The sequence below is a fragment of the Leptonychotes weddellii genome, chromosome 2 (assembly GCF_054177405.1).
Source record: "Leptonychotes weddellii isolate Sample4059 chromosome 2, ASM5417740v2, whole genome shotgun sequence".
Taxonomy (NCBI): Eukaryota; Metazoa; Chordata; class Mammalia; order Carnivora; family Phocidae; genus Leptonychotes; species Leptonychotes weddellii.
In genome coordinates, this window is record NC_138370.1 from 109,830,322 (window position 1) to 109,855,748 (window position 25,427).

Below are 25,427 nucleotides of genomic sequence, written 5' to 3' on the forward strand. Positions count from 1 at the left end.
TTGAATCCTTTCAAAGAAGCCCTCTCAACTTCTCTCACTTTCCCCATTTTTACTAATTTTTCCCTCCTCTATTCAAAGGGACAAGATAATATACTCTAAGAATTTCTAGGACAGTGCTTTAAAAATTTACAAATAATAAAATGTATTTCTATTATTACTTTATTTCTGTGCTTCCAACCACTCCTTTCAATTTATGAAATTGTGGTTACCAAATAATCAAGTTGAAATATAACTATTAATGCCTTTATAAAACTTGCCCCCAAAATAATTGCTCCATTGGGAATAAAAGCATTTATCTAGAGTCTCCTATTTATTCATATGCTTTTTCAAGAGAACAAAGGTGTATAAGATAAATCAGCTTTCCTGAAGTTATTTTCTTTAATTATTCAAGATTAGAAGAAAATTACATAGATTCCTACTCAGATTAATGCCAAAAAGCACCGTAACAAATTGCAACTTGAAGATGAGTGTATGTATACATCACATAGAAAAGATACATTAAAATACATGTATCGTTCCTATTTTTTTCATCCGACTTCTATGCTTTTTTTGAATACAGTAAAGGATTTTTCCTAGGTTGCAAGATACAGAGTAGATAGAAAGCTCTTGCTAATTATGAACACAGAGAATTATTATTATTTTTTTTTAAAGATTTTATTTATTGACAGAGACAGAGATAGCGAGGGCAGGAACACAAGCAGCGGGAGTGGGAGAGGGAGAGCAGGCTTCCCGCCGAGGAGGGAACCCGATGTGGGACTCGATCCCAGGACCCTGGGATCATGACCTGAGCTGAAGGCAGATCCTTAACGACTGAGCCACCCAGGCGCCCGAACACAGAGAATTATTTACCAAAAAAAAAAAAAAAAAAGAAAAGAAAAAGAAAAGCCTGAATAAGTTTTCCCAAAGTTGCTTGAACAAAACAAAAACAAAACAAAATAAAACAAAAAACCTATGAGAGCATTTCTTCTCTAAAATGAGCTAAGTGTTTTGTTTTAGTATCTAAATTCGAAAGCTTGTATTCACTCCAAGTTGTATTAAAAGTAAACAAAACAACAATAGATACTTCCTATTATTGGGATTTATTCTCAGAGCAAAGCTAGGCTATCCAATTATACATCATATAAAATTTTAAGTAGTACATAAAGTTATAATCCCTAAAATTGGAATTAGTATTTTATTTACTTGCATTCCACATCTCCTCCAATTTTCACTGAATTCAATGATTAAAATGCCATCATTCTTTCTATATTTGCATAATATATTAGTATTCAAACCCACCTTTTTTACTTAGTGCAATTTTTGATAGATAGATGAGCTAGGTTCTGAATAATTTACTATCTGCTGCAAGGATCTGAAATAACAGCTTTGTACTCTGATTTAACTGATTGTTTATTCACTTGCACCAACCAAAACCAAGGCTCATCTCTACTGACACCTTAAGATTACAGAAACATCATTAATGAGCTCGGGAACATTTTCTTCTGTTCTGCTAAAAGACCCTGTGTTATTATTGCTTTAGACTTATTTTACACCAATCACTGAAATAGCTTGGCACCTTTTCTAAAGAAACACCTTAACTCACTCAGCATGAACTAAGTAAAACTGTCTTCAAATCTGTTTAAAAGCAAATGATTTATATATAAAGAAAAGTATAAGAACATAATGTAAATTCATAAAGAAAGTAGCAACAAAATGAAGGTAAATTTAACTCCATTAAATTCTATTAATTTTTGTGTGCTTAATCTAAGTCAAAGATGAATCCAATAAAGTGCCATTCATAGTGGGGGAAAAATCAATGCAACTTTATATTACCATTCAGTGGGTGGGTACCAATATAACTTTTCCTGTGGAGAGAAAAAAATAAGCTCCCTTTAAAAATAGCTGAGGTCACAATTACTATGACAATTTTGCTTCCTACCTCTTTTGTGTAGTAGTTTATGCTTATAATCAGTAGACAAAATGGAGTGTTGTAGAATGCAAACATTTTTGAGGAGTATATTATCCCAGGTACTATTGAAAGTCAGAAAAAAAATAAAAAGGAAAACCTTTAGTAGGAAATAAAAATTGGAGTTCTATGCAATATTTTTTTCTCCAAAGATGGATTTCTCAAAATCTTTTTTCCAATTTAATCCTTTTAAAAAAATCTTTTACTAAACTCAAGGATACTTTAGCAACTATTATTAGACCTAACAAATATCCTCTTATGCTCATCTTAAAGTGGCATAAATGATTACCCATATTTTTATTTCCAAGCTTCAATATTACAATAAATTCTAAAGAATAAGAGTTTTGTTTTATTGTTGTTGTTGTTGTTTTGAAGTTTTAGTATATTGGAAATCCAAAATAACAAGAGGAGTCAAATGGTATTAAAACCCTTTATAAAGGGTCTTATTCATTTTGGATTTTTTGCTTTATATATTATAATATTAAGCAGTATCTGGCAAATGAAAATTCTGAGATCATATTTCAAGAATGAATAAATAGTGTTACTGTTTTGACCTTGCACTGATTATTAGCAGGTAAACTAGCTTATTTTTGTTTCCAATAGTAGGTAAAGTCTATTAGCATTTTCCAAAAGGCGTCTTGTGGTCAAATAAGTTTGAAAAATGTTAACATACATGTCAAACTTCTGAAAATTATGAACTTTAGAAATCCTATACATTTTAGCCCATTAAGCAAAGAAATACTGCAGTAAATGCCAAAACTAAACAAATGGAAATGTATCTCTTATCCTGCAGAAGTGCTTTGGGAAATGTTATCTAAGTCACCCAATCAGTACTCAAACGAGTATCAATCAAAATCAGGGAATCAATAGTAAAAGTATAAATGAACCGTAACAGATAATGCTCCAAGAAGAAATGCTTTTAATAGATTTTCTCAATATAGTTATATTGGGAATATATTACATTCAGCACTTTTCTGAGTGTTCTGAGGATATAGGTATAGTACATGGTTTGGATCTTACCAAAGAAACAAAAATTATGTGTCTAAGTGCCTGGTGAAGGCATTTTCTTAAATTTCTGTAAGTCAAGAACAGCATAGTTCAATATGTCAAAGGATGGATCATGGAGAAAGGTAGTCCTTAATTTAGACTACCTGAATTTAGGTAGTCTAGAAGGTGAATAATATAAGTAAGTAGCCCTGAAGAGGGCTCCCAGTGATCCTTGTCTCCTGGTATTCACTTCTTTGTGTATTTCACTCCACTTGAATATGGGCTGGACTTACTGATTAATGTCCAATAAATAAAATACAACATAAAAGATGGACTGTCACTTCCAAAATTAGGACTATGGATTTTGTCATGGTATGTTCTTCTGTTTGGTCTCCCTTTCTTTCGTATTCCTCACCTGAGGGAAGTCAACTCTGATTCTGAGGCAGTCCCATGGACAGGTCCACATGGTAAGGGACTGAAGCTTCTCAACAACCACTTGAGTAAGCTTAGAAGTGGGTAACTCCTGCAATCCCTTATCAAGCTTTCTGATGAAACCACTTGACTGCAACCTCATGAGAAACTTTGAGCCAGAGGCACCTTGCCAAGCTGCTCCTGGTTCCTGGACACCAGAATTGTGATATAATAAATACTTGTTGTTTCAAGCTGCTAAGTTTAGGATAATTTGTCATTCATCAACAGAAGAGTAAAACAGGTGAAAATGTGTTAAGCAGGTGACTGGAAAGTTATAAGAGGCTCAATCATATCACACTCTCAACCAAAAATATTCCATGGCTTTCATTACCAAAGATTTGTGTGATCTGTCCCAAGTTGTCTTTCTATTCTCATATAACTCCACTTCCCTGTCTATGTCTCCTAATCACCAACCAAACCAGAGCAGTCTGAACTCCTTGAATATGTTCCATACCTCCTTGCTTCTTTCTGGGTTTTTGCTCATCTGTTGCTCTTTCCCTCTCCCACAAATCAAATTTAATCTCTAAACCATGAATTTACAAATGGTTTATTGTAAAGGGTGTTCAAGTCACAAGGAGCTAGTTCTAGATGGATCACTGAGTCTAAACTGATTTATTTGTAAAATGGAGATACTAATGAATAATCATAAATGACTTTGTAAAATAAATATTGGAATGAGTGCGAAAAGGTAAGAACTGTGCCTAGTACAAAGTATTTCCTTTCATAAATCATTTTTTTCCCTTCCTCCATCAGTCACCGCAGTCCCAGTTGGAATTCATATTATTTTTCTGTTCATGTTCACATAGCAATTTGTACAAATTTATATAAATTGATGTGTAGATATATCACAATGTCACTAGTGTATCACTAATGTGACATATACAACACATACATACCACATACACACCTTTAATATATAGTTGTGGTGTGTGTGTCTTGTTTATATACTTACCAAGTATTGAGTTTCTTGAAGACACCGTATCTTGTAGAAAATTTTATACCCATTTTTTTCAGCATCATTCTCTATATGTAGTAGTAACAAGACAATTGTTATAATTGTTTGTTGAGTCAAATAGATTCATAGGAAATACTGATTCGATAGATAATACAAGAGTAAATGTTGGAGGGTCTTGAATAACAAGATGAATGATTTGGATTTGAGGTCAAAGATGATAGGTTATTTTGAAGAGGAGTTGCTTAGAGAAATAGCTTTTTATACAAGTTAATCTGGCCAATGGTGCAGAAATACTGAAAAGTTAGATTCTAGAGGATAGCTAAACCGAAGGATATCAGTAAGCTGGGATGCAAAATTTTCTGGCAGGCACTTGAAAGAAACAGTATTCTGCTTATTATCTAGGGATCAAAAATCATTTGACTTAAGATGTTTGTTATAGCTCACATAAAGTAGTAGGCTTTCTGTTCCTGGAGGGTTTTTGTATTGTTTGTTTATTTGTTTAACAGCAAGTCATTTAGCATCAATTCATATTGAGATTTATTCAGTTAGCAAAGAAACCCAGAAACAAATTACAACTCCATTTTGTAAACTGAAATACTTTTATTGTTATACAAACCTTTTTATTGTTGTTGTTTTGTTTGGATGGTCTATGATTTAGCATTTAGTAAGTGTGTGATAAATATTGATAACTAGATATCTGTATCTATAAATAAACACATAAATTAAGCTTTAGTAATAAAAGAAACTTAACTAAAAATTTGGTAATTAGATATATTATTGAATAACTAGATAACTGAGAATATTATTACTTAAAAGATTGGGAGCCTACATTTTCTTATAAAAATGAAGGAAATTTTTATTTATTAAGACAATGCTAATTTATTTTACTTTTTCCTCAATAAGTCCAAAGAACTCCAAGTCTGAATTATGATCAACATTTTTACTGAAGAAACCTGAGAAATCAAACTTGCAACTTCATAGACTGTCTAGAATCAATACTCACTGATCCCAGACAAGAGCAACGATTTTTTTTTTCTTAAGTAAACTCTACACCACACAAGGGACACAAACTCAGGACCCTGTGATCAAGAGTCCCATGCTCCACTGAATGAGCCAGCCAGGTGCCCCATGGAGTAACAAAATTATCTCACTAGAGTCAAATCTATTTTATGGTAGGAAGAATTGATTTTCAACCCGAGTCCTTATTAGCTTAACCAATATGGATTAACTGCTTTAGCAACTTAACAAAAGAAAGGCCCCCAAACTCAATCTACTTGTTTTCATAAATTGCTTTGTAATTACAAAAATTAATTTTGTTCAACTGCATTCATCATACCTATTTTTTTTCATTTTAGCCTCAAAATATATTAGAAATAATTCTTTGGTATCATAAGTTCCAAATAATTTTTAAATTATTATATTCTGTACATTCAGATACATATATCAGCATAACAATATAATTTTTTTTAAATTTTACATTTCTTTTATATCAATGTGTAAAGCAAAGAAAAAAATAAGTGAATTGAAAATTCTACTGTATATAATTCTGAAAAACCAGATTGCTTCCCTGAACAGATACTGTAGGAAAATGGTTTTCAATATCTTACTGAAATACTACTTGATAGTTAATAAGTATCAAAAAATACTGTAGAACACACCATAAATTCAAAGGGTATTTACTGTTGCTGGTAATATTAAGTTGAAGATAGATCATATCTCGAACAAGAATAGAAAAAAATAGTACATTTAATTTGCCTGGGATATTGAAAAGTCAGATGTGAGTTGATTATACACACAGGTAGAACCCTTTGAAATTGCTGATATTTAACCCCTTTTCACCTACAAAGAAGTGTTTTAGATGTGTTCTCAGTCATTGAATGAGATTCATTATTCTTTACCTCTTTTCCTGATTTCCTAACTATTCATCAATCACTATACCAACCAAGAATCTAATCAAACAAGGATTATTGTACCAATTTCTTACATTTTAAGTCATTCTGTGAGCCATGTTTTTCAGGATAATTTCCATCTTCCCTACATTCTTTTATTATTTCTTTCATTCAACAAACATTTTCTGTGTAGTTACTAAGCTCCAAGCATTATGAGGTGTTCAGCATATAACTGAAAACTAAAACGGACATGATTCCTTCTTTTTAGGATTATACATTCTATTGAGAAATAGGTCTACCATGTTCCATCTAAATACTTATTGTCTAAATAGGCACTGTCCTTTCCCACTTCTATATCTTTACTTAAATCTTTCTTTGTAAAATATTTTCACCCTTGTCTCCTTCTATTCTAATACTATTCATATCTGCAGGACAAATGAAGTATTCTGCTTACTCCAAAACATTATTTGATCCTCTTCTTAGAAATGATCTTAACTTTTAGAGGGTAAAAAGATAAAAGGGAGAGGTTACTTATATTTATTGAGCTCTACCATGTGCCAAGAATTATACCAGATAAACCACATATATAATTTCATTTAATCTTTATTACATTGTGATCCTCATTTGTGTGATCAGAAGTAATCTAAAAGTATGTAAGTGGAATCAAAGCTAGAATTCAGATTCTAATCTGCTCAATATGAAGTTAGGTCTTTATCCACCAAAGCTATCTATCTGAACTGCTATAGCATTCTGGTTTGTTCTTTTTTTTTTTTTTTTTAATTTCATGTACCACATGTGCCTTATATTACAGAGAATTACATTCTTCTTACTTTACTTACAGTAGGTGCTAATAAATACTTTTTTAATAAAGGAAAAAAATGGGTTACTATGCTTGAAATGCAGTTATTATTTGTGCTGAATTCTCAATAAGAAAATTAGGAAAGTAATTCACCCCTTCTTTTATTTATTTTTTTAAGATTTTATTTATTTTTGAGAGAGAGAGAGAGAGAGACAACAAGCAGGGGGAGAGGCAAAGGGACAAGCAGGCTCCCTGCTGAGCAGGGAGCCAGATGCAGGACTGGATCCCAGGACCCTGAGATCATGACCTGAACTGAAGGCAGATGCTTAAACAACTAAGCCACCAAGGTGCCCCTCTTTTACTTATTTTCAAAGTAATATTGCTAAAATGGAATTTTGGTCAAATCCCTACCCTGGCATAATGACCACTATGATTTAGGGAATACATTATAGGGAGTCAAATGACTGCCATTGACCACATGCAATCCCCAGCATGTAACTCTAGGAAGAGGAAGAGAATATGCTAATGAGTTCAGTTTTGATCTGTTGAGTTTGATGTCTGCGAGACAATTAAATGGGTATGTCCCACAGAGATGGGTTTCTGAGCATGGAGTTCAGTAAAGAGCACTGGGCTGGAGAAACAGGTTTGTTAATCAAATAATATTTTCTATTTTCTTTTAAACTTTAATAATTATTTTGATTCACATATAAATTAATACAATTATTTTTATTTCTAAATATAAATATAATTAAGTTATTTCTAAAAATTATTCTCAGCATTTTTGAATAATCCTTCTTTTCTCCATTTATTTACAATAAGCACTATCATTCAATAAATGCCGATGTATACTAATGTCTGTTTTAGGATGAGCATGCCTTCTATAGCATCTTGAAAAGATGTAGTGCAGTCAATAATAATAATAGTGAGCTTAGCCATGCCATTGAAGAGCTTCCTCCAGATGACATCCATACAGTAAAAAACAATCTCTGATAGTTTCCCAACCAGCTACAACTTCATAAACTCTGCCAGCATTTGATACATTTCTCTTTTCCACAAGATCATATAATGACATTTAAATAATTCAGTTAAATCAAGACATATTATGGTTATAGTACTTTTCATAATCTATCTATATTTAGCCACACTGTAAAAGTACAGAGTGACCTTAGAAATGATTTTTCTCCTTGTGAACTTGTAAGGTTTCTAGGGCTTTCCTCTTTCTGTTATTATCATTCACAAACCACTTGCTTCCTAATATATTTGACTTTTTTTTTCTTTTGCCAAGGATTAACACCAAGATTTGGTGATTACTTACCTAATCCTTTCCTTTTTTGAAAATCAATATATTCTTTTGTCAGAAGAAAAGGGCAGGACACTCAAACATCAAATTTTAAATCAACCTCTAAGTTTCTTTCAAATCCTGAAATTCTATGCTTCTATAATCCTGGAACATTATAAAATACTACTTTAATTTCCATGTCTGCACATGTTTTCATATTCTATAGAAAATAATATCTTTGGGAAAGTAAAAAGTATTTAATTTATACTACATTTTCCTCTCTCTTATTTTAGGTTTCAATTTCAACTCTTTCCATATTAACCTCATTTCTTAGCTCTTTGTAAATAAGCAATATGGAAGTAAAATATAAGTTGAGTAGATCTGTTTTTTCTCTCATCAGTGATCAAGCAGTAAGCCTACCTTTTTCTTGTTTTTCTAGAATACACATAATATAAAACAATTTATGTTATACTCAACATTTTTCACTTAGCCCTCTGTCCATGTTTTAGAGTTTTTCTTACCTTTCGTATAATTTATTCTTCATTTTGTGTTTTCTCCCACTTTTTGTATGTACTGCTATAAAAGCTAAGCCTAATAGAATGCTCCATCTCTATACAGCTACATTAGTTTGTCTGTTTGCTTTCTTTCTCATTAAGGAATCTGTGAGGCTATAATAGATTTCATTTTTCAGTGCTTTTAGCATTTAAGCACACCTATCTTTGTCATGAACTTGCTTTGTTCAGAAGATTTTCTTAAATCTGGGGAAGATTTAGACTCTACAAAGCATTCATTTCCTTGGCTTTATGGCATCTGTGATGATATCATCATCTTCTCCCAAGATTCCTGTCACTTCCACTTTGCCAACTGATGTTACCTTGATAGAATAAGATCCTGTAAAATAGCAGTCCTTATTCAACACTCTGAAAAGTAAAGCTCTCAGTAAGGCAAATGTTATCAGATGATCTGCTTTTAAGTGAATAAGCCTTCAAGTGGATACCCAGATAGTTTGTATTTACAGTTTAATCTAACTTGCTTCTTTGCCAATTTAGAATTATATGTTACTATTTTCCTCAGTCTCATTATCATAATTGAAATAAGTAATAAAGAAGTTGGACTCTTTTTCTTCTATCCAGTTTATCTAACCTATTAAGACATCTAAATTCTTGGGCTGCCTGGGTGGGCTCAGTCGGTTGAGAGTCTGCCTTCTGCCCAGGTCATGATCCCAGGGTCCTGGGTTGGAGTCCAACACTGCTTGTCCCTCTGCCTGCCACTCCCTTTGCTCGTGCTCTCTCTGACAAATAAATAAATAAAATCTTTAAAAAAATAAGATGTCTAAATTCTTATTTTTAATATTAAAAATTGGATATAGTTGCAGTCTAACCCCTGGCTACTGTCGAGCATACCTAGCTAAAATATATAGCTTCATGTGAATTCTCAGCAAAACAAATTGGAATTTAAATCCTTGTTCTTCAAATTCCATCACTTATTTAAAACTTTTATTCTGGATCAGGAATTTATTAATGAAAGCTAATATTTATATGGCACCTACTATTTTAACTACCTTAAGCACTTTATGTTTATTATTTAATGTAATCTTTACAACACTCCTTGATGTCAGTATTATTATTATCCCCATTTACAGGTAAGAAAACTGAGGCACAAAAGGTTAAGTAACTTGTTCAGGGTCATACAGTTAATTATGGTAAAGGTAGCTCTCACATTTGTGCTCTTGACCATTACAATATACTGCTATAGCCAAGGTAATATTGACACAGAAATAGTATAGTAGCATACAAATTTATATTTGGTGAGTCCATGGAATAGAGGTTGAAAATCTTGTCCCTCAAGAGGCCCTTTACATTTAAGAAGCATAGACTCTGATTGTGGAGTCTGATAGCTACTTTTTTAAATAGGGGGTTAAAATGTCATTCAGGCCTACAACAAGAGTGAGGTAAGTAAGATAGGGCAGCAATATGTCAGCCCAGAGTATTCAGGATCTCCAGAGCTGTAAAAGTGGAGCATCTAATTATGGTGGATAATGGAAGGTAGAGGGTGAGGAATGGGGAGGGAATGGTAAAAGAGGAAATCTGCAGCATGAAAATATTCTATCTTTGTACAGTATAAATATATATATATACATATATATATATGCTGTATGACAACTTGTCTTATCTTGTACACAGAGCGCACTGCCTTTTAAAATATTGTATGGTGTCGTATTTTCATGTTTTGTAATTCTACTTCAAAAAGAATGTCTTACACTATGCACCATTACACTGTCAAATTAATTTTAACTGATGAGCCCTCATATATTTGAAAATGTCTGCTATATTACTGAAGTGAAGTGAGCCCAGTTTGGAATGGAGAATACATCTAATTCACAGTATGGGAAAAAAAAGAGTCCCTATGGATATTTAATACAGAAAACAATTTATTTTGAATATGCATATTTGCAATTTTAATAGTTATTTTGAATCTACTTATTTAACTGAGTTCACAAACATGAAGTAATAAAAGGAAAAGTAATCTACCTTGATTTTAAAGCCTGGGATATAGGTCAGGAATTTTTAAGGGACTAGTACTAGGACTATGTACGTTCTCCCATATTTTGTACATTAGTAGCACCATGGAAAGTAGACACATCCTGACCACTCTTCATTATATGAGCAATTTTATTATAATAGACTGTAATTCAACAAGAAACAGCAATTCTGAAAGGCTAATGTTTCTTTTTAAAATACAGAAGTAGCTATTGAATGCCTCAAAGTACAAATTGATTGGATAGTAAAGATAGGAACGGTGGTTTTTAAGTTTCATGAAAAGAGACACATTTCTGTCAAATTTCTGAGCTGTGGGCATAAGATAGATGTTTAAGTGAATGATTCAAAGAGAACTACCTTTTAAGTTTGGGGGTTTTTTTGGTTCTTGTTTATTCTTGTTCAAATGCTGATACATCATGAACCTCTCCTATAACAACATACGCAATTACTAAACACTGTATGACACATGCACAAATTTTAGCTGTTCATCACCAACATTTCAAAATGTGGCTGGTGCAAGATACACAAAATGATTTACTGAGAATTTTCTTAAACTAAAGGCACTTCAAATTTGCATATTTAAAAAGAACATTTTAAATTCCAATTTAATCCACACTCTATTAACCTGATTGAGTAAAAGCCAAATTCCTAAAATAATTACAACAATATAGGTGTCCACTAAGCTTTACTTTCCTTTAAGTTTCAAAAACTGAAAGATATCTTGGGTCAATCTTTAGGGTCTTCTCTATTATCTACAGTATGGCCTTGCTTATAAATATAGTATGGAACCAACCTCAAAAAAAGTACATGTGCTGGGCTAGGCATTCTATGGAAAAACAGAATAGTAAAATATCATTATTATCTTTAATCACTAATTTAAGAGTTATCTAAATAATTCACAAAATATTTACATTTTGGAAATAATACAACATGTAGTTTTTACATCTTTTCTATTCTTTTTTCATTATTATGAACGTTCACCTAAGAACTTACCATCATCATCATCAGTTCCTTATGTGACAACTTGGAAAGAGTATTGTATTAAGTTACATTTTCTTTTAATCTAGTGATATTGGTGTTAAAACTTGATCATTAATTGTATTTCATGTTTTGTAAATTGTTTATGTCATTTGTCACATAAATAATTAGGGCTCTCCTAATTTTCTTGAAAGGAACTGTAATGTCTGGAGCAAGGCAGCAGTTCAATGGAAATATGTGAAGGAATGAACTGTGTGATTTTATAGGTTAATTTGTTTTAATTAGCTATTATTTAATAAAATGCTATTTTCTTACAGTTCAGTAGATCAATCAAATATATTTTCCTTTAATGACAATTCTATATTAATTTTAAGACGGTTATATCCAAGGCTTTAAAGGAACACATTTGATCCAAAATGTATTAATTGCTATAAAAAAATTGTGCTTCATTTATTTTACATAGAGACACCCTGTTTACTTTAAAATTCATTAATTGAACAATGTCTAACAAATCATCAAGGTCCATATGGTGCTTTCAATTAAATGAGTTACTGTTTTAAATATGTTTTATATGTCATTACACACCACTTTTCTCACTTTGACAGGCACCTGTCAGCCTCTCTTCTGTTCTATATACCTACCTATAGTATGTAAGATAATTTATTTCCTGTCATTATTGTTTTAACATTTCTTTGCTCTACCGTCAAGGATTTCTGGCTTGAAGTCTTCATTTTGTTTTTGAAATACGAGTGGCCTTAGGGCACAGGAAGAGGCTGACTGCTTTTCCCCAGCTTTGCATATGCATTGCCTTAAAAGAGTCTCAGCACAGATAGTATGTGAGGATTCTAAGGCCATTTTCAAATATCCTTAAAGAAGGAAGACAGATGGCTATTCTACCTCTCCTCTCCTTCTCTTTACCCTCTCCCCTTCATACCATCATGCATTCAACAATTGCTTATTAAGTGGCCACTGTGTTCCAAAAACTGTGCCAGATGCCCAAGCCACAGTGGTAGAGCATCCTGTGAGGAGTTTTCAATTAGCAATAATCGCGCCTCGGATAAACCTCATTGGCTACAATACTGCCACTGAGCAAACCTCCTGTGGGGAGTTTTAAGAGCCAAGTCATGGGGCAACCTACCACAAAAGTAGTAAAAAAACATATGATTTGTCCTATCTCTTCAATTTCACTTTTGCTCTGGATATATTGATTGCTATGCTGATATTGCTATCACAGGCCATAATGGAAAGTAATAACGATATGTAATAATAAGATACAATGAGATGCAAAACTCTCAACTTCTCCCCTACCTGCATCATGACTCTCAGATTATCTTAAATTTTTAAGTGAATAAATATTCACAACATAAAATTGTTTTCTCTGAGGCAATTATGGATGAACTGACCCAATATGTATAATGGGTTTACTCATGAGAGCAAACCACTGAAGCAGCTCCCTCTATGATTATGCTTCATTTATTTTACATAATTGCATTGTCATGCAATGTAAGTCAATATCCTATGTTATCTGACATTACATAAATCAAATCTGTAGCTATATAAAACAGTTAACTTTTTAACAGTTAACATATATCCTATGTCAGATAACACAGGATGATGCCAACACTGTTATTTATTTATTTATTTATTTATTTATTTATTTATTTAAGTAATTTCTACACTCAACATGGGGCTCAAACTTACTACCTGGAGATGAAGAGTCATATGCTCTTCCAACTGAGCCAGACAGGCACCCCAATGCCAATGCCCTTTTAAACACCAAATTAAGCACAGAGATAGGCAAACAAGCTTTCATTTATAACAGACTGTGGAAATAAATGACTATGAAAATGATCATTCAGTGAATAAAAAGAGTGAGAGAAGGAAGTGAGGGCCTTGTATCATCAAAGCATTCAATTTTCCTTTATAATATGCAATTCAAATTTAGCATTCAATGTTTTATTTCATGATTACAACATCTCAAAGCCTTTGAAGGCAGGGCACATGGCCATCATAGAGCCAGGCAGCTTTGCATTAATGCACAGTATTCCTGCAAATAATATCATGGGCATGTCAAAACTCAAAACTTCCTCTGTCTGTCCTTTTCAGTAAGGAAACTGACTAAAAGAATGAAAGTCTTTGTAGAAGGTCAAAGAGTAAGATAGACATAATTGAGGGATCTAATTTTCGTGGAACAATCTTAAAAACCATTATTGGATTTTTGACTAGTGAAAGAAAGTGTGTTGCATTCATTTAGTGAATTCAAATGTGACTCAATCCACTAATGTGAAAATGCAGAGTTATGACCTACTCACCCATGCTAATGACTATGTCATTGACATGTGTTTGCCACTTTAATAGGGAATAAATGGTTGAAGATTTTATAAAGGATTCATTTGATTCTGCTAAGATGTCTAATGACAGAAAACATTTCAAGTAGAAAACTATTAAAAGATTTCATTTTGTACCAGTTTCCACGAAGATGCATTTCTTTCTCAATATCTATTACCTAGATTAACAGAAGCTGAGAAAAGTTAACTGTTTTATATAGCTACAAATATGATTTATTATGGTTTTAGTAGACTAGCCAAGAACAAATTTCTGGTAGGTTACCTTAAAATAATTTTTCCATGGATCTAAATGTATATATTTTTCTTGGTTACAGTCCACTCAGAGACATAAGTCTTGATAAAAGCTGAAATATCTGCCATCCCTGTATATAAGAATATTTGACTCTTATTATTCCTATATAGATAACATAAAGAAAAAACCACAGAATTGTAAAAACCCTTTCTAAAATTTTTCAGAAAAGGTAAAGTCAAAGGCAAATCCAAAATATCATCAATAATTCAACTCTGGGTTTAAATTTTCAGTATTCCACTATCCCTGAATGATCCCCCACAAAATATATCTCAAATATTTAAAATTTATAATATTCAAATGAAATAATATATGGTTATTATGTGAATCTAAACAATATTTATACACATTAACTAAAGAAACAACACATGTTATATGATTATATAATATCAACCCATTATTATGATATATTTACATGTTTATTTAACATATTAACACAGTAAATAAAATAATGGGAGAATGATGTAACACTATGGCTATATCAATAAATGCAGTGAAGTATTATTTAAAAGATTTATTTGTAAATAAATGATACTCAAACTTTCTTCCTAAGATAGAGTCTCAAATATATTTCAAGATTTAATATTTTATAATCCATATATGGATATGGTGAAATGCTTATGTGCTGAATTATATAAAACTACGATTGTTTATATAAAGGATAATAAATATCAAATTGTAAGTTACTATGTTATCAACTGGTAAAATTGCTAAGGTTGCATAAATGCAAATTTTTAGAAATAATAATATCAACAAAGCATGCCAGTTTAATAATTTGTTGGAAGAATAAAACTTTTAAAATTGTACATTAAATAATACATAACCCTAATAATGTTTAACAGAAATACTAATGTGGAATATAACTGAAAGAAATATTTTCAAAGATGACCTTAAAAAATAACCATCTATAAATATAAAATCCATATACCAATTAGTAATAAGATTAGTGTTTGTAGGCTGAATTCTAAAATGTCCCCATGACCTCCTTTTCCCCTATTGTTTTTCCTATGACTATGTTATCTTATATGGCAAAAGACATTCTACAGATGTGATCAAGATTATTAATCATTTGAATTTAACACAAAGAGATTAGTGGGGTTGACCTAAGCTAATCACATGAACAATTTAAAAGCAAAGTTTGCTCTGGCTGGTAGTAGAATTCAGACATCTAAAGCATAAGAAGAACTTGTGAGTTTATCCACTGCTGAAATGGAGGAGGTCACTGGGCAAGGACCTGAAAATGGCCCATAGGATGAGAATAGTTTTTAGTTGACCATAAGCAAGAAACTGGGACCTCTTCCTTCCATTGCAGGAGAGGATTCTGCCAACATGCTGAAGGAGCTTGGAAGCAGTATTTTACCTAGTCATGCCTACAGATCAAGATGCAACGAGACAATACCTTGATTTCAGCTTTATAGGATTCTGAGTAGAAGACCTTGCTGAAACACGCTAGTTAAATTGGGTAGGTGCTTAGTAGGCTTAGTTTATTTAGCAATAAAAAATGAATTTCCATTAGCATGTCTCTAAAGGGCCTGAATATGTTCTTCATTTCTTTTTCTTTTTTTTTTTTTTAAAGATTTTATTTATTCATTTGAGAGAGGAGAGTAAAAGCGGGAGTACAGGAGAGGGAGCACAAATGGAAGGGGAGGGGCAGAGGGAGAGGGAGAAACAGGTTCCCTGAGGGCTGGGAGCCAGACTCAGGGCTTGATCCCAGGACCCCCTGATCATAACGTGAGCTGAAGGCAGGCGTTTAACCAACTGAGCAACCCAGGCGCCCCACATTCTTCATTTTAAATTTTTAATTATGGAATGTCTTTACCTATGCCATCACCCTAAAATAACATTGTATTTATAAATAGTAAAAAGCATAAATGATAAATATTATACCAAATTATAAATACAGAAGGTCCTTAACTTTTGATGATTCGACTCAATGATTTTTCTACTTTACAGTGGGGTGAAGGTGATACAAATTCAGTAAAAACCATACTTTGAATTTTAAATTTTGATATTTTCATGGACCAGCAATATGTAGTACAATATACTGTTATGGTGCTGGGCAGTAGCAGTGAGCCACACCTAGTTATCCATGTAGTCAGGAGAGTAAACCACCAGTACACTTACTTCTGTGTCCATACAACTATCCTGCTCTTCACTTTCAGTACAATATTCAATAAATTACATACAATATTCAACACTTTATTACAAACTAGGCTTTGTGTTAGATGATCTTGCCCAACTGTAGGCTACTCTGAGTGTTCTGAAGACATTTAAGGTAGGTGAGGCTAAACTATGAGTACAGTAGGTTAGGTGCAATAAATGCATTTTCAACTTACCATATTTTCAATTTACAATGGGTTTATCAAGACATAATCCTATCATAAACTGAGGAATATCTGTAGTCATAAACTATAATAGTGGGATTACCACTCAATATTGATTTTTTGAATTTTCAGGGAAAATGCAACTATAGAAGACATGTTAAAAACTCACAAATAATGATAACTACTCCTACACATAATCTTACTGAATCATCTTCGTATCACCAATACAAAGCACACAGTAGATCATTTTTAAGCATTTACTGAAAAAAATTAATGATTTTTTCACTATACTTATTGAATATTTATTATTAATGCTTATTGAGTGCCTTCTGTGTGTCCAGTACTGCTTTACCCATCCTTTCTCATTTATTCATTTATCAGTTGGGATTTGGCTATTCTGCATGTGAGAGAAAATACAAAATAAATAAGATAGAATTTTATTTTTCTCTATCATAGAAGAAGTCTGATGGAGGGCTATAATAATGGTCTATGGTATATAAGGACTCAGGTTCCCACTCTTCTTGTGATCCACCAACCTCAACATATAATTCTAGCTCATGACCCAGGAAGCATCAGACATCAAATCATGTTGCACAAAACATCTCCCTCTTAAGAGACACTGACAAGTACCAAGTTTTATGGCAATAATTACTTATACAGAAATCTGAGAAATGTAAACTGTATTTCCAGTATACAACCAAGATTCAGGGATTCTACTACTAAAGAAGAAATGGAGAACTAATATTGTGATAGTTTCCCTCACATTTCTTATAAAAAATATGAGATAGATATAATATTCTGCATATGAGAAAACTGACAGAAAAATTATCTTTCACAAGTTCATAATACTTTGTGGGAGTTAAGATACACACTCAGGCTGCCCAACTCCAGAGTACCACTACACAGCCCACCAGGAGATAAGCATAAAAATGGAATTATCTGCATTACTGGAAGATTGAGGCAAATGAATTTTTATTTTAAAAAAGCATCTGTCCTTGATTGATTGAATGAGGAAACTGAATCTTTAAGAGATATTTAAGAAGTATTGTTCTACTTTTTAATTTTTTTTGAAGTAACTTTACCTCCAACATAGGGCTTGAACTCACAACCCCAAGATCCAGTTACATGCTATATCGCCTGAGCCAGCCAGGCACCCCCAAGAAATACTGTTTTAAAGTCTGCAACCTAATCATTATGATGATTTGCTGGATATTTTAAGTCTTCACATTTGCAATTATTCTTTCTTTTACAAATTAAATAAAATTGCTCTATGCTCTTTAAACAAATTGTGAGAAGTCCAGTGTTTTCCTGGATATTTGTGGACACCCAGAGAATTACATTTTCATGGGTACCTTTCTTTCCAGTTCCATGATCTCTCAAATTTTCTCTTTTGCTTCTTGCAGTCTTCTCTCTATCACCACTACCAAAACAAGATCGTATCTACCTATTCCCCCCATTTGTTCTCATTCCTTTATTCTTCCTCTCTAGTAATTTCCATGAAATTTCAAATTATTATTTTTTTATTATGTAGAGGTATTTTGATTTTCCTTTTTCTCATTGAATTCATCATTTTATTCTTTCAAGAAACCCATCAGGAACCTTACACCTAAAGGAGCTAGAAGACGAAGAAGAACAACAACAACAACAAACCAGCAGAATGAAGGAAAAAATAAAAATTAGAACAGGAATAAATGAAATAGAGACTAAGAAAACAAACAAACAATAACAATACAACAGATCAATAAAACCAGAAGGTAGTTCTTTGAAAAGATCAACAAAATTGATAAACCTTTATCCAGACTCATAAAAAAGAGAGAGAGAGCAAGAGGAATAGAGACAGAGAAAACGAAGATAAACTCAAACAATGTCAGAAATGAAAGAGGAGAAATAACAACCAACACCACAGAGATACAAAGAATTACAAGACAATATTATGAAAAATTATATGCCAACAAAGTGAACAACTGAAAAGAAATGGATAAATTCCTAGAAACATAACCTACCAAAACTGAATCATGAAGAAACAGAAAACTTGGACAGACCAATTACCAGCAATGAAACTGAATCAGTAATCAAAAATCTCCCAACAAACAAAAGTCCAGGACCAGACAGCTTCACAGCTGAATTCTACCAAATATTTAGAGAAGAGTTAAAACCTATTATCAAGCTATTCCAAAAAAATAGAAAAGGAAAACTTCCAAATTCATTCTATGAAGCGAGCATTACCCTCATACCAAAACCAGATAAAGACACTACAAAAAAAAAGAGAACTACAGACCAATATCTCTGATGAACATAGATGGAAAAATTCTCCACAAACCAAGCAAACCAAATCCAAAATGCATTAAAAACATCATTCACGGGCGCCTGGGTGGCTCAGTTGGTTAAGCGACTGCCTTCAGCTCAGGTCATGATCCTGGAGTCCCCGGATAAAGTCCCGCATCGGGCTCCCTGCTCAGCAGGGAGTCTGCTTCTCCCTCTGACCCTCCCCACTCTCATGCTCTCTCTATCTCATTCTCTCTCTCAAATAAATAAATAAAATCTTTAAAAAAAAAAAACAAAAACATCATTCACCACAAACAAGTGGGATTTATTCCTGGGATGCAAGGGTGGCTTAATATTCGCCAATCAATCAATGTGATACATCATATCAATAAGAGAAAGGATAAAAACCATATGTTCATTTCAATAGAGCAGATAAAGTATTTGAAAAAGTACAACATCTGTTCATGATAGGTTTAGAGAGAACATACCTCAACATAATAAAAGCCACATATGAACAACCCACAGATAACATCATACATAATGGTGTAAAACTAAGAGCTTTCAGGAACTAGATAAGGATGCCCACTCTCACCACTTTTATTCAACATAGTCCTGGAAGACCTATCCACAGGAAGCAGGCAAGAAAAAGAAATAAAAAGCATCTAGATTTGAAAGGAAGAAGTAAAATTTTCACTGTTTGCAGATGACATAATATTATAATAGAGAAATCCCTAAGGACTCCACCAAAAACCTACTAGAACTAATAAATAAATTCAGTAATGTTGAAGGATACAAAATCAACATACAGAGATCTGTTGCATTTTTGTACACTAATAATGAAATAGAGAAGAAGAAGAAGGAGGAGGAGGAGGAAAACAATCTGATTTAGAATTACACCAAAAAGAATACAATACCTAGGAATAAGCTGAACCAAGGAGGTGAAAGACCTGTACTCTGAAAACTATAAAATACTGATGGAAGAAACTGAAAGCAACACAAAGAAATGGAAAGACATTCCATGCTCATGGCTTAGAAGAACAGATATTATTAAAATGCCCATTCTACCCAAAGAAATCTACTGACTTAATACAATCCTTATCAAAATACCAATAGCATTTTTCACAGAATTAGAACAAACAATCCTAAAATTTGTATGGGACCACAAAAGACCCTGAATAGCTAAAGCCATATTGAAAAAGAAGAACAAAGCTGGAGGTATCACAGTCCCAGATTTCAAGATATATGACAAAGTTATAGCAATCAAAACAGTATGGTTATAGTAGAAAAACAGACACATAGATCAATAGAACAGATTAGAGAACCCAGAAATAAATCCATGATTATATGCTCAATTAATCTAGACAAAGGAGGCACGCATATGCAATGAAAAAAAGACAAATGGTGTTGGAAAAACTGGACAGCCACATGCAAAAGAATTATACAGGGCCATTTTCTTAAACCATTCACAAAAATAAACTCAAAATCGATTAAAGATTTAAACGTGAGACCAGAAACCATAAAATACTAGAAGAGAGCACAGGCAATAATTTCTCTAACATTGGCAAAAGCAACATTTTTCTAGATATTTCTCCTGAGACAAGGGAAACAAAAGCAAAAATAAACTATTAGGACTACATCAAAATAAAAACTTCTGCACAGCAAAGGAAACAATCAGCAAAACTAAAAGGCAACCTACTGAATGGGAGAAAATATTTGCAAATGATATAGGCAGTAAGGAGTTAGTATCCAGAACTCAATACCTAAAACAAAAAAAGTCCAATTCAAAAATGGGCAGAAGACGCAAACAGACATTTTTCCGAAGAAGAAATACAGATGGCCAACAGACACATGAAAAGGTGTTCAACATCACGTATTATTAGGGAAATGAAAATGAAAACCACACTTGTCAGAATGGCTAAAATGAAAGACATAAGAAACAACAAGTGTCAGCAAGGATGTGGAAAAAAGGAACACTTCTGCACTGTTGTTAAGAATGCAAACTGATGCAGCTACCATGGACAAAGTATGGAGGTTCCTCAAAAAATTAAAAACAGAATTACTATATCATCCAGTAATTGCACCCAAAGAATCTGAAAACACTAATTCGAAAAGATATATGCACCCTTATGGTTATTTCAGCATTATTTAAGATATGGAAGCAACATAAGTGTCCTATGAATAAAGAAGATGTCATTTATGTATAATGGAATATTACTCAGCCACAAAAAGAATGAAATCTTACCATTTGTAACAACATGAATGGATCTAGAGAGCATAATGTTAAGTGAAATAAGTCAGAGAAAAACACACTATCTGATGTCACTCATATGCAGAATTTAAGAGACAGAACAAATGAACAAGGAAAAAGAGACAAACAGAAAAGCCAGACTCTTAAACATAGTGAACAAACTGGTGGTTACCAGAGGGGAGATGGGTGGGTGATGGGTGAAATAGGTGGAGAGAATTAAGAGTACGTTTATTGTAATGAGCACTGAGTAATGCATAGAAGTGCTGAATCAGTATATTGTACACCTGAAACTAATATAGCACTGTTAATTACACTAAAATTAAAAAATAATAAAAATAATTATAAATAAAAGAAAAGCCCATAAGCTTACTAAAAAAAAAAAAAATCTGCATATAGCTTTTGAATCACCCAAAACTTACTACTAACCGCCTACTCTTGACTGGAAGCCTTACCCATAACATAAACTGTCAATTGATCCATATTTTGTATGTTATATGTATTATATGCTGCATTCTTACAATAAAATAAGCTAGAGAAAAGAAAATGTTATTAAGAAAATCATAAGGAAGAGGGGTGCCTGGGTGGCTCAGATGATTAGGCATCTGCCTTTGGCTTGGGTCATGATCCCAGGGTCCTGGGATTGAGCCTCATGTCCGGCTCCTGGCTCGGTGGGGAGCCTGCTTCTCCCTCTCCCTCTGCCTCACCCCCTGCTCATGCTCTCTCTCTCTGCATCTCTGTGTCTCAAATGAATAAAAAAAAAATCTTAAAAAAAAAAAAGAAAATCATAAGGAAGAGAAAAGACATTTACAGGAGTGTACTGTATTTATAAAAAAAAAAAAAGCTCATATATAAGTGGACCCATGCAACTCAAACCCATGTGGTTCATGGGTCAACTGTATATGAAAAAAATCTGATCTCATCCAGATATGCTAAGTGGAAAGGGAAGCATATATTAATGGCCTTTTAGATAATTGTGGATATTCTTCTTGGTATTATACCAGAACGTGATAAGTCGTAGATTTCTTAAAGGTTGCTTGCAATGTGGAATCTAAAACCCTATCAGTAAACTTTTTAGACTCAGTTACATTTTTAAAAAAAAAAAGGAAAAGAAAAGAAGAAAGAGGGGCATCTGGTTGGCTCAGTCGGTTAAGTGTCCAAATCTTGATTTCAGCTCAGGGCATGATCTCAGGGTCCTGGGACTGAGACCTGCATCTGCTCCGCATTCTTCCTCTCCCTCTGCCCCTCCTGCTCGCTCTCTCTCTCTCTCTCAAATAAATAAGAAAGAAAGGAAGGAAGGAAGGAAGGAAGGAAGGAAGGAAGGAAGGAAGGAAGGAAGAGAAAGAAAGAAAGAAAGAAAGAAAGAAAGAAAGAAAGAAAGAAAGAAAGAAAGAAAGAAACCATCCCACCCATTAGAGACCATTGAATGTTTTCTTCTACAACAAAGTCAGGCTCCTTTAAAGATATAAACAGCTGAGAGAAGTATTCTTGCTGATATATGCTTGTTTTAAATAGCATTTTACTTTCATCCTCTCTGTTCTTATGACATTATTTTAGTTCAGTATTTAAGGTTTTCTACAAAATGGGCCCTTGCATAGCTTTCAAAGTATGTCTTGCAGGAGGTTCCCTCTCAATTCCCTTTCATTCTTTTATAGAACTTAAAAAAATATAAAATAAAATAACAACTCTATTAGAAATTTACACTGAATTAATATTCCTTAGATATTTGTTCCTCCCACTAGAATATACACTTCCTAGAGGAGTGAATTATTTCATATTTATCTTTGTCTCCACAGCATTTAGCAAGGTGTCATGCATAATGAGGCATTTAATATATTTGTAGTTGAAGTGCTTAAAGAAAATCCATTATGCTGACTTCAGTATTTATTTTCAGGCCTTCATCTCAAAATTTGTTCTCCATTTATAGGTTTGAATTTGTCAGGAACTTTCTTTAAATCCACGTATTTCGGGGCACCTGGGTGGCTCAGCCGTTAAGCCTCTGCCTTTGGCTCAGGTCATGATCTCAGGGTCCTGGGATCAAGCCCCACATCGGGCTCCCTGCTTTTAAAAAAAAAAAAAACCACGTATTTCCAGCAATGAAATGTGCTTACAATTTAGATACTTACAGCATTTGTGTTTGGCTGTATGGTCAACTAGCCAGATTTTCCATATATGTAAATCAATGATTCTCAATTCTAGAGGACTCAGATCCTACTTTACAACATAGTTTTTATTGTCCCTTTTATCATTACTAGAAATGCAATTTATAGACAATGTAACTTAGTTGATTGAAAAATATCATTATAACTCCCTGATATATATGTTATATATATATTATATGAATTAAGAATCTAATAAATATATATAGGAGAACTAAGAAAAATAATTTTAAAAATCAGTATTCAAATTTTCAATTCTGTATATTCTCTAATGAAGCATTCATCATACTCTTTGCTTTTTTTTTTAAAGATTTTATTTATTTATTTGACAGACAGAGACACAGCGAGAGAGGGAACACAAGCAGGGGGAGTGGGAGAGGGAGAAGCAGGCTTCCCGCGGAGCAGGGAGCCCGATGCGGGGCTCGATCCCAGGACCCTGGGATCATGACCTGAGCCGAAGGCAGACGCTTAACGACTGAGCCACCCAGGCACCCCTCTCTTTGCTGTGTGTAAATAGTACAATCTCGTGAATGAAATGGCTACAAAGAAAGAATGATGACCACGTGTTAAATTGGTGACTAAAAACCATGACTAGCATCACCATTAGTAATTTTTCAAAATGGAAAAGAGCTGTTGGTAAACTTTCAAGCATTGTTTTTTATAACTTTAGAAAATAGTGTTAATTATGGAAAATTCAGTCTCTATTTAAAACTATACCAAACATATTTTGAGTTTACAAGTAAAATGGAATTAAAATCTGGCCTCAGATGATCAAACAAGTTTTCCTGCTGTAAGAGTGGGCATTAAAACATGGGAATATTTTCTGGAGTCAGAACATTTTTTTTTTATTTCACAGATTATCAAAGTATCAAGTATCCCTGCCCACTAAATGCTCACCAGACCCTCCATCCACATTGTAATAACCAAAAATTACCCTCTAGATTGCCAAAATGCTCCAGAGGGCAGTATCCTTCTCACAGCAAATCACTAGTGTAAGTATATAAATCACACATACATTAGCACAAACTTTACTTGATAATGCCTGTCCATACACATGAAATTTATTAAAATGACAAACAGTATTTGTTAATCACATCTTTAAATAGAAAATTTTAATAAAATACAGTTAAGTAAGCTTTCCTACTATCATTATACTTAAACTGTTACCATTTCTTAAAATAATTCTTGCATTTACAACCATAGCTAATGAGAAAGCTCATCTTGAAACTTAATGTATAAAACATCCTGAAATGAATACTTGGCTTTGATTCTGACTGTGGAATTTCAGGGGACTGTAAAGGTTTATTATTGCCCCCAAAATGTATGATAGTCCCCATTTTTCACAGGCTTTGATTTTGAGTCACATGTTTAGAACCCCATCAAAACCTTGACGTTTTTAGAACTGCCCCTTTACTTCGGGCAACAAGCCAGCAGGCTGATGAGGTATCTAGACGATCATACCTCATTTGTCACTAACATTTCACTCTAATAATGAAAATGCTAGAGTTCAGAGATCTAGAGACACATTTTTGATAGACTTCCTGAACAACTAATTGAACTATCCAAACCCAAGGTCCTAGTCACTGAGATTTTTATTACCTGTAACTCTGCTGGGAAAGTGATACAGAAGGACAAAGACGATGCAATAAGATCCTGTAATAAGTTACTGACAACATTCTAATACAGACAATAGAGAAACCAACTTTGAGTCCCTTCCAGATTGCTGTGCTGGGTAGAAATAAGCTGACTGAAAATGTAATAGCTGAAAGCAGTTGTGGGAAAGTACCTTTATGAAATAGGTAAATCAAATTCCTTGGGCAACCAGAGGGAAGAATAGAACAAGATAAGTGGCATTGACTTTTCCTGTTCCATTCTGCATTCTTTTATTTTTAATGTTGAATTAAACAAACTTAATATAAATTGGGATATGGGGGCTGGAATGGGAAACTAATTA

At 33.2% G+C, this 25,427-nt stretch overlaps 1 protein-coding gene and 1 pseudogene across 1 annotated transcript in view; both read right to left on the reverse strand.

Moving 5' to 3' along the window:
* The window catches only part of GRID2 (glutamate ionotropic receptor delta type subunit 2), a 1,321,579-nt gene that overhangs the window by 927,594 nt on the left and 368,558 nt on the right, over window positions 1-25,427 (reverse strand). The gene's annotated exons all lie outside the window — the stretch shown is intronic.
* LOC115939557 (U4 spliceosomal RNA) lies at window positions 12,773-12,940 on the reverse strand (annotated as a pseudogene).